This window comes from Pseudophryne corroboree, chromosome 3, assembly GCF_028390025.1.
Source record: "Pseudophryne corroboree isolate aPseCor3 chromosome 3, aPseCor3.hap2, whole genome shotgun sequence".
In the NCBI taxonomy this organism is placed as follows: Eukaryota; Metazoa; Chordata; class Amphibia; order Anura; family Myobatrachidae; genus Pseudophryne; species Pseudophryne corroboree.
The window spans coordinates 154,773,424-154,785,666 of NC_086446.1; the positions used below are offsets into that span (position 1 = coordinate 154,773,424).

Here is a 12,243-nt window from a genome sequence, read left to right on the forward strand (position 1 = left end):
GTGCGGATTGTCTGCAATACTTGTATATAGTTATTGCCTAACTAAAGGGTTATTGTTGAGCCATCTGTTGAGAGGCTCAGTTATATTTCATACTGTTAACTGGGTATAGTATCACGAGTTATACGGTGTGATTGGTGTGGCTGGTATGAGTCTTACCCGGGATTCAAAATCCTTCCTTAATGTGTCAGCTCTTCCGGGCACAGTATCCTAACTGAGGTCTGGAGGAGGGTCATAGTGGGAGGAGCCAGTGCACACCAGGTAGTCCTAAAGCTTTCTTTAGTTGTGCCCAGTCTCCTGCGGAGCCGCTATTCCCCATGGTCCTTACGGAGTCCCAGCATCCACTACGGACTACGAGAAATAGATTTACCGGTGAGTAAAATCTTATTTTGGCCACACCCCTTCCCCATGAAGCTACGTCCCTATATTTTTGGCACATAGGGGAGCTGCTATTTTGTGTGCGGCCCTCGAAAACTGACAGGAAAGTGTCAAATGGCCCCTCAGCTGAAATAATTGCCCACCCCTGCCTTAATGGCACCTTAATGTCGTCCTATAGGCGCAATAATGGCATTCTATTCACAGCAGACTGGGTTCTCCCTGGAAACAAAGGGGGATGCAGAGGCTATATTAAATTAACCCATCCCCCCAACTATAGCTGACGTTTGGGAAGCAGAGATTATGCCATCATTTACACTTTCAGAATTCACACGGACACCAATACCCAGTTGAAATAATGTCTGCTGACCTCTTTTCTCACAGCGCAATTATTCTTACTTTTCTATTCTCTTTTGATATAGAGCTAGTATGCTATTGGTCAGCTGTTCCTCCCCCCCGAGACTACGAGAGTCTCTTGCTATGGAATGTAAATTGCCTTTTAACAATTAAAGCCATAGGGTGCAGGTAACAGTGCATTGGCAATAATAATAATAATTGACGGGTCCCTATTCCCTGCAGGCCCCTAGGCTTCAGCCTAGTCAGCCTTGTGTATAATACAGCCTTGGGGGATAGCTACCATAGATGCATGGGGGATGCAGTCAATTTACCTCCAATCAAAATCCCGACGGTCGAAATCCCGACAGCAATTGATCGATGGTCAAAATCCCGACAAGGTCAAAATCCCGACATGGACAAAATATCAACATTTAAAATACCGACAAGGTAAAAATACCGACATGTAAAATGTCGATAGGTCAAAATACTGACATGAGTTTTTCATGATTTTTTTCATTGAAACCGACTTGTTCATACTTTACCATCCCAGTGGACCTGGAGGGGGAGTATAATAGTTCCCGAAGCATGGCGAGCGCAGCGAGCCATGCGAGGGGATGCGGTACACTTTATATGATGTCCATGTCGACCTATGTCGACATACACACACAAAAAACAACGGAAAACGTGACAGACACAGTTTATACTGGCAGTTTCCGGAGGTGTGAGACAAAATGTGTGAAAAGTCCACAGTTTGGGCACCCAAAGTGAACAATCCAAGACTAAAGACACCAAAATAAGAACTTTAGATGGGTTTAGCCACTTTGCGTGTTAAATAATAATGGGATTATAAAGGATCAGATAAGAAACCATTTCAGCTCAAATGTCTTGTTTTAACCTCCTGGTACTAATGTTTTTAAGAGTAATTTACATCTCATCTTGGCATCTTGAGTTTCAGTGGGGTCTCCGTAAGGCTCCCACAGCCTGTGTTGTGGAGAACTCAGAGGTATTTGGCCAGGGCCGGTTCCGGGGCTTCTTGCGCCCCGGGCGGCATTAGGGGGCGTGGCTTCATACAGGGGCGTGGTCAGTTAAGGTCCTCTCCAGGAAGGGAAACTAGACGCGTAGCGTCTAGTTTCCCTTCACAGCGGGCAGCCCACGAAGGACAGCGGGCGGCACCAGAGCAGCAGCGGATCTTGCCATGGTGCGGCGCCCTCCGGAAGGCGCCGGCGCCCTCCGGAAGGCGGCGCCCCGGGCAAAAGTCCTGCTTGCCCGTGGCAAGATCCGCTACTGTATTTGGCACACTGAGGGACACTGAGGGAAAGATATGCAATGTCGCCGTGCATATGCAGAAGGCACATGTCGGAGGTCACACCAGGTCCTAGTGCCCACTGGAAACACAGCCAGTACAGAAGAAGGGATGAGCGTTCCTCTCTAACAACAAATTCTGGTTTTATTCCAACGAACACTAAAATGTAACCACAGAATACACATCAGCAATTCATTTGACCATTGATTTACTTGCGTAATTACAATCTGGATGCAAGAACAGAGTTGAATTAATTCCATGGGGGTCATTCCGAGTTGGTCGCTCGTTATATTTTTCTCGCAACGGAGCGATTAGTCGCTAATGCGCATGTGCAATGTCCGCACTGCGACTTCGACAAGTAAATTTGCTATGCAGTTAGGAATTTTACTCACGGCATTACGAGGTTTTTTCTTCGTTCTGGTGATCGTAATGTGATTGACAGGAAGTGGGTGTTTCTCGGCGGAAACTGGCCGTTTTATGGGAGTGTGTGAAAAAACGCTACCGTTTCTGGGAAAAACGCGGGAGTGGCTGGAGAAACAGAGGAGTGTCTGGGCGAACGCTGGGTGTGTTTGTGACGTCAAACCAGGAACGACAAGCACTGAACTGATCGCACTGGAAGAGTAAGTCTCGAGCTACTCAGAAACTGCACAGAGAAGTCTTTTCGCAATATTGCGAATCTTTCGTTCGCAATTTTACTATGCTAAGATTCACTCCCAGTAGGCGGCGGCTTAGCGTGTGCAATGCTGCTAAAAGCAGCTTGCGAGCGAACAACTCGGAATGAGGGCCCATGTTTGTTATTTCGTAAATCTTATTTAGCCTTAAAGTGGATTAATATTTTACAAGTGCTTTCCTCAATAAACATTAATTAATCTAAAATCTTCCCTGAATGTTTTACCACAAGTGATACCTATTCAGCATGTTATTAACACTGAGGGAATATAATAAAGATCATAAGCAGTAGTCTGGTGTGGGGTTGTATCTGACACAGGTAACGTGAAAATAGCATCTGATGCATGTTATGATCTGTGCTTACTGTTTACCCGTGTTTTTCAGCTGTGTATGTCATTGTATGTGCTCTGTCCTGTCTGGTGTATGTGGTCTCCTGTGCATGGTTGTTCTGTACTGGATGTGGTCTCCTGTGCATGTCATCCTGGTTGTTCTGTACTGGATGTGGTCTACAGTGCATGTCATCCTGGTTGTTCTGTACTGGATGTGGTCTACAGTGCATGTCATCCTGGTTGTTCTGTACTGGATGTGGTCTCCTGTGCATGTCATCCTGGTTGTTCTGTACTGGATGTGGTCTACAGTGCATGTCATCCTGGTTGTTCTGTACTGGATGTGGTCTCCTGTGCAAGTCATCCTGGGTGTTCTGTGGTCTCCTGTGCATGGGTGTTCTGTACTGGATGTGGTCTCCTGTGCATGTCATCCTGGGTGTTCTGTGCTGAATATGGTCTCCTGTACATGTCATCCTGGGTGTTCTGTGCTGAATATGGTCTCCTGTACATGTCATCCTGGGTGTTCTGTGCTGAATATGGTCACCTGTACATGTCATCCTGGGTGTTCTGTGCTGAATATGGTCTCCTGTACATGTCATCCTGGGTGTTCTGTGCTGAATATGGTCTCCTGTACATGTCATCCTGGGTGTTCTGTGCAGAATATGCTGGTCACCTGTACATGTCATCCTGGGTGTTCTGTGCTGAATATGGTCTCCTGTACATGTCATCCTGGGTGTTCTGTGCTGAATATGGTCTCCTGTACATGTCATCCTGGGTGTTCTGTGCAGAATATGCTGGTCACCTGTACATGTCATCCTGTTCAGTGTTGTATGTGGTCTCCTGTGCATGGCATCCTGTTCTTTTCTGTGTGATGGGTCCTTTGCATGTCATACTGAGTGAGAGATAAAATTGAGGAATGACATGTTGGGCAGGCTGTAACAATGTAAAAAGAAAGCAGTCAAATCTCCGAAATGCCATTGCATATGCACCAAGCTCCAGAATGCAAGACATTCCAGAGCTTGGATGCAGTGGGCAATGACATCTGTAGATGGTGTTACTCTATGGAAGCTTATAGGCTTCTATCCATGATTCCCCATAAGAAGGATCCCTCCCAGCATCACTCGATTCATGCGCAGAAGGATTCCAGTGTCCTAAACCCATAAATCCTTATGCAAGTCCTATAGGCGCAATAATGGCATTCTATTCACAGCAGACTGGGTTCTCCCTGGAAACAAAGGGGGATGCAGAGGCTATATTAAATTAACCCATCCCCCCAACTATAGCTGACGTTTGGGAAGCAGAGATTATGCCATCATTTACACTTTCAGAATTCCCACGGACACCAATACCCAGTTGAAATAATGTCTGCTGACCTCTTTTCTCACAGCGCAATCATTCTTACTTTTCTATTCTCTTTTGAAATAGAGCTAGTATGCTATTGGTCAGCTGTTCCTCCCCCCCGAGACTACGAGAGTCTCTTGCTATGGAATGTAAATTGCCTTTTAACAATTAAAGCCATAGGGTGCAGGTAACAGTGCATTGGCAATAATAATAATAATTGACGGGTCCCTATTCCCTGCAGGCCCCTAGGCTTCAGCCTAGTCAGCCTTGTGTATAATACAGCCTTGGGGGATAGCTACCATAGATGCATGGGGGATGCAGTCAATTTACCTCCAATCAAAATCCCGACGGTCGAAATCCCGACAGCAATTGATCGATGGTCAAAATCCCGACAAGGTCAAAATCCAGACATGGACAAAATACCAACATTTAAAATACCGACAAGGTCAAAATACCGACATGTAAAATGCCGATAGGTCAAAATACTGACATGAGTTTTTCATGAGTTTTTTCATTGAAACCGTCTTGTTCATACTTTACCATCCCAGTGGACCTGGAGGGGGAGTATAATAGTTCCCGAAGCATGGCGAGCGCAGCGAGCCATGCGAGGGGATGCGGTACACTTTATATGATGTCCATGTCGACCTATGTCGACATAAACACACAAAAAACAACGGAAAACGCGACAGACACTGTTTATACTGGCAGTTTCCAGAGGTGTGATACAAAATGTGTGAAAAGTCCATAGTTTGGGCACCCAAAGTGAACAATCCAGGACTAAAGACACCAAAATAAGAACTTTAGATGGGTTTAGCCACTTTGCGTGTTAAATACTAATGGGATTATAAAGGATCAGATAAGAAACCATTTCAGCTCAAATGTCTTGTTTTAACCTCCTGGTACTAATGTTTTTAAGAGTAATTTACATCTCATCTTGGCATCTTGAGTTTCAGTGGGGTCTCCGTAAGGCTCCCACAGCCTGTGTTGTGGAGAACTCAGAGGTATTTGGCCAGGGCCGGTTCCGGGGCTTCTTGCGACCCGGGCGGCATTAGGGGGCGTGGCTTCATACAGGGGCGTGGTCAGTTACGCCCCCTGTACTATAGTAGGATGTGCGGTGCGCGATTACGTCAACGCGCACCGCACATCATTACAGTTAAGGTCCTCTCCAGGAAGGGAAACTAGACGCGTAGCGTCTAGTTTCCCTTCACAGCGGGCAGCCCACGAAGGAAAACTAGACGCATAGTGTCTAGTTTCCCTTCACAGGACAGCGGGACAGCGGGCAGCGGCAGCAGCGGCACCACAGCAGCAGCGGATCTTGCCATGGTGCGGCGCCCTCCGGAAGGCGGCGCCCCGGGCAAAAGTCCTGCTTGCCCGTGGCAAGATCCGCTACTGTATTTGGCACACTGAGGGACACTGAGGGAAAGATATGCTATGTCGCCGTGCATATGCAGAAGGCACATGTCGGAGGTCACACCAGGTCCTAGTGCCCACTGGAAACACAGCCAGTACAGAAGAAGGGATGAGCGTTCCTCTCTAACAACAAATTCTGGTTTTATTCCAACGAACACTAAAATGTAACCACAGAATACACATCAGCAATTCATTTGACCATTGATTTACTTGCGTAATTACAATCTGGATGCAAGAACAGAGTTGAATTAATTCCATGTTTGTTATTTCGTAAATCTTTTTTAGCCTTAAAGTGGATTAATATTTTACAAGTGCTTTCCTCAATAAACATTAATTAATCTAAAATCTTCCCTGAATGTTTTACCACAAGTGATACCTGTTCAGCATGTTATTAACACTGAGGGATATAATAAAGATCATAAGCAGTAGTCTGGTGTGGGGTTGTATCTGACACAGGTAACGTGAAAATAGCATCTGATGCATGTTATGATCTGTGCTTACTGTTTACCCGTGTTTTTCAGCTGTGTATGTCATTGTATGTGCTCTGTCCTGTCTGGTGTATGTGGTCTTCTGTGCATGGTTGTTCTGTACTGGATGTGGTCTCCTGTGCATGTCATCCTGGTTGTTCTGTACTGGATGTGGTCTACAGGGCATGGCATCATCAGTGTTCTGTGGTCTCCTGTGCATGGGTTTTCTGTACTGGATGTGGTCTCCTGTGCAAGTCATCCTGGGTGTTCTGTGGTCTCCTGTGCATGGGTGTTCTGTACTGGATGTGGTCTCCTGTGCATGTCATCCTGGGTGTTCTGTGCTGAATATGGTCTCCTGTACATGTCATCCTGGGTGTTCTGTGCTGAATATGGTCTCCTGTACATGTCATCCTGGGTGTTCTGTGCTGAATATGGTCACCTGTACATGTCATCCTGTTCAGTGTTGTATGTGGTCTCCTGTGCATGGGTGTTCTGTACTGGATGTGGTCTCCTGTGCATGTCATCCTGGGTGTTCTGTGCTGAATATGGTCTCCTGTACATGTCATCCTGGGTGTTCAGTGCTGAATATGGTCACCTGTACATGTCATCCTGTTCAGTGTTGTATGTGGTCTCCTGTGCATGGCATACTGTTCTTTTCTGTGTGATGGGTCCTTTGCATGTCATACTGAGTGAGAGATAAAATTGAGGACTGACATATTGGGCAGGCTGTAACAATGTAAAAAGAAAGCAGTCAAATCTCCGAAATGCCATTGCATATGCACCAAGCTCCAGAATGCAAGACATTCCAGAGCTTGGATGCAGTGGGCAATGACATCTGTAGATGGTGTTACTCTATGGAAGCTTATAGGCTTCTATCCATGATTCCCCATAAGAAGGATCCCTCCCAGCATCACTCGATTCATGCGCAGAAGGATTCCAGTGTCCTAAACCCATAAGTCCTTATGCAAGTCCAGTCTGTTCACTGGGAGAGAGGGACAGGGGGCATGTCAGCAGCAGCACAGAGCGCTTGGCGTGTCCCCCACAGCTGCAAAAACGGGGACGTGACCTGCAATCGCAGCACTTTCGCAAAGCCACGCCTCCTACCCACAAGTCCATGCCTCCTATTTTGGGGGGCTGTGTCTGTCCCTCCTTCCAACTTTCTAAAGTTGGGAGGTATGTATTACAAAAGACAGTGCTTATGGGGAGAGCTGTCATGTGAAGATTCATGTACAAGTTGTCTTGTGTGTGGTATCAGTTGCATAGCAGTCCGTGTATTCAGGACCGCCATCAGGGTGGTGCAGGTAGTACATATGTAATGGGTGTGGTATATAAGATAGATAGGGTCCAGTTAGACAGTCAATAGATAGACACCATATGTTAGAGAGACATGAGGTCGACAGGGGCAAAAGGTCGACAGGGTCAAAAGGTCGACATGAAAATGGTCGACATAATAAAGGTAGACACCATGGTTTTTTTGCATTTTTGTGGTTTGTGTGGATAGTTTTGTCATCTGGGACCCCCAATTGTAGAAAGGCATACCCTCACTTTGCTTGCTACACTTCGGGCTCGGTGGCTCGCTGCGCTCGCCACAAGGTTTATAACCAACTCTATGCCGACATGGATAGAGAAGGTATTTAACATAGTCCAAAAACATGTTAAATTAAAAAAAAAAATTGTCTAACTTTTTTTATGTCTAACTTTTTCATGTCGATCTTTTGACCCTGTCGACCTAACGTCTGTCTAACATATGGTGTCTATCTATTGACTGTCTAACTAGACACTGTCTATCAACCGGATACCTTAGAGATCAACCACAGATCCTATAGAGTAGTATTAACATGTCGGTCTACTAACTGGCAATCCTTTCTATCCTAAGGTAGTTATATAATTTTTAATTTGTGTATTTTAACTTGTTGTATATATATTTATATATATATATATATATATATATATATACAGTATATATATATAGCTGTAACAGCTGGCACTCTCTCCAACCATAAGTAAGAACCTAGGTGCCTCCTGAAATGGTCTCCCGACCGTATGTAGCGTACAAGGACAGCGGCACTCTCAGGCTTTTCACTTAAGTGAAAAGCCTGAGAGTGCTGCTGTCCTTGTACGCTATATATATATATATATATATATATATATATATTTCTCATGCATCCTAGAGGATGCTGGGGACACAGAAAGGCACTACAGGGTGCAGGGCGCGGGGGGGGGGGGGGGCACAGTGAAATTAGGGTGCATGGACACTAAATTTCTTACCCCCGTCAGCGTTTTTAATTTTAAAAAGAGCGGGCTGAAGCGGGCGGGGCTTAGTCCTCACAGCTCTACTCAGCGCCATTTTCTCTCCGGAGCTGCAGAGACGCTGGTCCTTCCTCACCACTGCTATCCAAGTAGCAGGGTGCAAAACGGTGTGGGGGGGGAGGGGGGGGGAATTGATGCAAAATTGAGTGTGTATAAAGCGCTGCAGGGTCTGGGGCATTATATATTAGAGTTTCAGAACCGGGTCAGGCGCTGGGTTGTGAGCTGGCAAACTCCCTCTGTGTTTCTCTGACAGGCTTTACTGTGGGTCTGTCCCCCTTTTGGCCAGTGTGTCTGTGGGTGTCGGTACAGGTGTGTCGGCATGTCTGAAGCAGAGTGCTCTTCCCAGGAGGAGACTGGGTTAGAGGTAGAAACGGCTGTGGGAGTGACCCTGTCAGCAACGCCAACTCCTGATTGGGTTAATGTGATGAATGCTTTGAATGCTAATGTGGCTCTAATTAATAAGAGATTAGATAAATCTGAGTCAAAAGGGGGGTACTCACGGAGCGATCGCTGCTTAAAATCTAAGCAATCTGACTAGATTGCTTAGATTTTAAGCACGATCGCTCCGTGTGTAGCCCCCTCAGCGATAGCGATGCGCAGCCCCGCGCATCGCTATCGCTGCTGCTAGATTGGCCTGCATGCAGGCCAATCTAGCGGGTCGCTCACTTCACCCGCTGGGTGAAGTGAGAGGCCCCCCCGTCTCCCCCCGCACGCTCAGCACAGATGGCGCTGTGCTGAGCGCTGGGAGAGATGTGTGCTGAGCGGTTCGCTCAGCACACATCTCTCTGACATCGGCCAGTGAGTACTGGCCTTCAGAACCAGGTTTGGAAAAAATCTGTGGAGGATGTGTTGTCACAAGTCCAGACCCCCTCGGGGTCACATAAACTTTCTTTTGCTCAGTTAGCAGACACAGATACCGACACGGACACTGACTCCAGTGTCGACTATGGTGATACTAGATTAGACCCAAAATTGGCAAAGAGCATTCAGTACATGATTGTGGCAATAAAAGACGTTTTGCATATCACCGAGGACCCTGCTGTTCCTGATACTAGGGTCTAGGGCCCTCATTCCGAGTCGTTCGCTCTGTAATTTTCTTCGCATCGCAGCGTTTTTCTGCTTAGTACGCATGCGCAATGTTCGCACTGCGACTGCGCCAAGTAATTTTGCTATGAAGATAGTTTTTTTACTCACAGCTTTTTCTTCGCTCCGGCGATCGTAGTGTGATTGACAGGAAATGGGTGTTACTGGGCGGAAACACGGCGTTTTATGGGCGTGTGGATAAAAACGCTACCGTTTCCGGAAAAAACGCGGGAGTGGCTGGAGAAACGGAGGAGTGTCTGGGCGAACGCTGGGTGTGTTTATGACGTCAAACCAGGAACGACAAGCAGTGAACTGATCGCAGATGCCGAGTAAGTCTGAAGCTACTCTGAAACTGCTAAGTAGTTTGTAATCGCAATATTGCGAATACATCGTTCGCAATTTTAAGAAGCTAAGATTCACTCCCAGTAGGCGGCGGCTTAGCGTGTGTAACTCTGCTAAAATCGCCTTGCGAGCGAACAACTCGGAATGAGGGCCTATATGCATAAGGGAAAGAAACCTGAAGTAACGTTTACTCCTTCTCAAGAACTGAATACCCTTTTTGAAAAAATGTGGGAAAATCCGGATAAAAAGTTTCTGATTCCCAAAAGGATTCAAATGGCGTATTTGTTCCCCTCCGGGGATAGAGAAAAGTGGGAATCACCTCCCATTGTGGACAAGGTGCTATCACGGTTGTCTAAAAAGGTGGCTCTGTCATCTCCTGACACGGCAGCCCTTAAAGATCCTGCGGATCGTAGACAGGAAAATAGGCAAAAATCCATTTACGTCACCACAGGTTCACTACTCAGACCAGCTATTGCATCTGCGTGGGTGAGTAGTGCTATTGAAAAGTGGGCAGATAACTTGTCATCTGATATTGATACCCCAGATACGGATACCATCCTTTTAACGCTGGGTTATATCAGGGACTCCGCAGCTTACCTGAAGGAAGCTGCGAGAGATATTGGCCTCTTGAGATCAAGGGCCAATGCCATGGCAGTCTCAGCTAGGAGGGCATTGTGGATTCATCAATGGAATGCTGATGCTGACTCCCAAAAAGCTATGGAGTCGTTACCTTATAAAGGTGGTGTATTGATTGGGGAAGGTCTCACTGATTTGGTATCTACGGCTACCGCGGGTAAATCCTCATTTTTGCCTTACTTTCCTCCGCAGCAAAAGAAAGCTCATCCCTTGCAGATGCAGTCCTTTCGGACAAACAATTACAAAAAAGGCAGAGGTTATTCCTTCCTGGCAAATAGAGGAAGTGGAAGAGGTAAAAGATCTCCAGCCATGGCAGGCTACCAGGAGCAGAAGTCCTCCCCGGCTTCTGCCAAATCCACCGCATGACGCTGGGGCTCCTCTGCTGGAGTCCGCACCAGTGGGGGCACGTCCACGACTCTTCAGTCAGGTCTGGATTTGTTCGGACCTGGACCCCTGGGTGTTAGGAATAGTGTCCCAGAGGTACAAACTAGAGTTTCAAGACATTCCCCCTCGACGATTTTTCAAAACGGCCTTGCCAGCTTCTTTTCCGGACAGGGAGGTAGTATGCGATGCAATACAAAAGTTGTGTCTCAATCAGGTTATTATCAGGGTTCCCCCGTCAGAACAGGGAGAAGGTTTTTATTCGAGCCTGTTAGTGGTCCCGAAGCCGGACGGCTCGGTCAGACCTATTCTGAACCTAAAATCCTTCAATTACTACCTAGGAAAATTCAAATTCAAGATGGAATCTCTCCGAGTAGTGATCTCCAGTCTGGAGGAAGGGGATTTTATGGTGTCGGTCGACATAAAGGATGCCTACTTACATCAGGCTTACCTGTGGTTTGCAGTTCAGGTTTGTCATTTCCAATTTCAGACGTTGCCATTTGGTCTGTCCATGGCTCCGAGGGTTTTCACCAAAGTTATCGCGGAAATGATGGTTCTCCTGCGCAAGCACGGAGTCACAATTATCCTGTACTTGGACGATCTCCTGATAAAGGCAAGATCCGAGGACCAATTGCTGCAGAGCATTACGCTCTCCCTGACAGTTCTGCAACAACATGGTTGGCTCTTAAACTTGCCAAAGTCACAGTTGAATCCGACGAAAAGACTGTCATTTTTGGGAATGATTCTAGACACTAAATTACAGAGGGTTTTTCTTCCAGAAGAGAAGGCTCTAGAAATTCAGAGTCTGGTCAAACAAATTTTGAAACCAGCAAGAGTGTCTATCCATCAATGCACTCGATTGCTGGGGAAGATGGTGGCGGCCTACAAGGCCATTCAATTTGGCAGGTTCCATGCCAGAGTGTTTCAGTGGGATCTGTTGGACAAGTGGTCCGGATCTCATCTGCACATGCACCAGAAAATAATCCTGTCCTCCAGGAGCAGGATCTCACTCCTGTGGTGGCTGCACAGCTCTCACCTCCTAGAGGGTCACAGGTTTGGGATCCAGGAATGGATCATAGTGACCACGGGTGCGAGTCTCCGAGGCTGGGGTGCAGTCACACAGGGGGAAACCTTTTAGGGAAAATGGTCAAGCCAGGAAGTTTCTCTACACATAAATGTGTTGGAGTTAAGGGCCATTTACAATGGCCTTCTTCAGGCGGAACATCTTCTTCGCAACCTATCCGTCCTCATCCAGTCGGACAATATA

The 12,243-nt window shown here is 46.8% G+C and overlaps 1 protein-coding gene across 1 annotated transcript in view; it reads left to right on the forward strand.

The window, feature by feature from the left end:
* The first annotated feature begins 6,143 nt into the window (after positions 1 to 6,143).
* Positions 6,144 to 12,243, forward strand: part of RPL7L1 (ribosomal protein L7 like 1) — a 426,894-nt gene continuing 420,794 nt past the window's right edge. The window contains exon 1 of the mRNA XM_063958503.1: positions 6,144 to 6,213. The gene's annotated coding sequence lies outside the window, so the exon portion shown is untranslated. The remainder of the gene's footprint in view (positions 6,214 to 12,243) is intronic.